The sequence below is a fragment of the Asparagus officinalis genome, chromosome 8 (assembly GCF_001876935.1).
Source record: "Asparagus officinalis chromosome 8, Aspof.V1, whole genome shotgun sequence".
In the NCBI taxonomy this organism is placed as follows: domain Eukaryota; kingdom Viridiplantae; phylum Streptophyta; class Magnoliopsida; order Asparagales; family Asparagaceae; genus Asparagus; species Asparagus officinalis.
In genome coordinates, this window is record NC_033801.1 from 473,914 (window position 1) to 475,835 (window position 1,922).

At 49.3% G+C, this 1,922-nt stretch overlaps 1 pseudogene; it reads left to right on the plus strand.

The window, feature by feature from the left end:
• The window catches only part of LOC109822697, a 1,951-nt pseudogene extending 343 nt beyond the window's left edge, over positions 1-1,608 (plus strand).

Here is a 1,922-nt window from a genome sequence, read left to right on the forward strand (position 1 = left end):
ACTGCCGTGAAGTCCGCCCTCTCACGGTCGCCACCGAAACGTGGTGCTCTTCAGGCGCGTTATTATCCAACGGTACGTAACATAATATCCCCAGCGCGTAAGGTGAGATACAAATCTACATCGTGCACGTACGTATGTATGTTGTTTACTGATCACGACATGCGATGTTGTAGGTACTCTGATTCAGACCGGGGGGTACGATGCAGGCGATCACGCTGTCCGCTTCTTCTCGTCCTGCGGTGATTGCGACTGGATTGAGCATTCACAGGGCCTGGCGATGCGGCGGTGGTACGCGACTGATCAGATTCTCGAGAGGGTCATAGTAATTGGCGGCAGAAAACAGTTCAATTACGAGTTCGTTCCGAAGTATTCGAGCTCTGATTATCAAGTCTTTGAGCTGCCGTTTCTCATGCAGACGGCCGATTTGTGGGAGAACAACTTGTATCCCTTTGTTCACCTGTCGACCGACGGCAACCTGTTCATATTTGCCAACACCAAAGCAGTCCTATTTGATTACATAAACAACAAGGTTGTAAGGCCATATCCGGAAATGCCTGGGGGAGTCGCACGCAATTATCCAAGCACAGGCTCATCGGTCCTCCTCCCTCTTATACTCGACCACACAAGCAAGAGCCTTAAAGCTGAGGTCATGGTCTGCGGCGGAGCAGAGAAGGCGTCCTTCCCCAACGCTCTTAACGGAACTTACCTACCCGCATCAAGCTCTTGCGGCCGACTGGTGATTACTGAGGAGTCGCCAGAGTGGGAAATGGAGGAAATGCCGATGCCCCGAACGATGGGCGACATGATTTTGTTGCCAACAGGTGACGTTCTGATAGTCAACGGCGCAGCCAAAGGCACTGGCGGTTGGGGAAACGCTAGAGACCCTGTGAAGAGCCCCCTTTTGTATAGGGCCGGCCTGATCGGGGGTAGTACTAGTCGAGCGTTCGAGGTCATGAGCTCTTCGCCGATACCTCGGCTCTACCATTCTACGGCTCATCTGGTACCGGATGGCCGAGTTTTAGTGGGGGGAAGCAATCCAAACATTAGATATGAGTTTAAGGGCGTCCTGTTTCCTACCGAGTTGAGCTTGGAAGCCTTCTTACCTCCGTATTTAAGCTCCAAGGTAAATAGGCCAAATATTAGCGCCATAGAGCCGGCCGGAGAGAGTGTTGCCTACGGGCAAAGGCTGAGCATTAGTTTCGTGTTGAAGAATAACGACTGTACAAATGTGGCCGTTACGATGGTGGCTCCTTCGTTCACGACGCACTCCTTCTCGATGAATCAGAAGACTCACTTGCGTTGAGGTGGCAGGCGTTGGGTCGGACTGACGCGGCGGCGGCGCGGCGGATTTAAGGTGGAGGCCTGGGCTCCGGCTAGTGCGGTTTTGGCGCCGCCGGGGTATTACATGTTGTTTGTGGTGCATGATGGAGTACCCAGCGAGGGGAAATGGGTGCGCATTATTAGTCAATGAGAGGGTTGCTGATTGGGATCGATGAGGTCGCGTTTGATCGTTTTGTTTTAGACGTTATAATTAAGCGGATCGAGATTGTATTTTTGTAACATTTAATTTGTTATTGAATGGTCCATTACGTTGTTTTTTCTCCCTAATTCGATGTGATTCCGGTGAAAAAGCCACATTATTGATATATCAATTGAAAAAAAATCTGCACGTAAAGGAAGAAAGATCAAAGAGGAAGATGAGAATGACATTCGGATCATGCTAACTGCATGCTCCCCTTAGTCACGTCCAATGCCATGCACATCTACATCATCAAACCGAGCATTTGAAGAAAGTAACGCAGGAGTTGTCCATTAAAAAATTCTTACAGAAATATTTGTCATGATGATGTGTAGGTATACGAACAAGTAGAGGAACCGATCACAAGCAAAGCCTTTGATCTACTATGCATGATTCATAATAG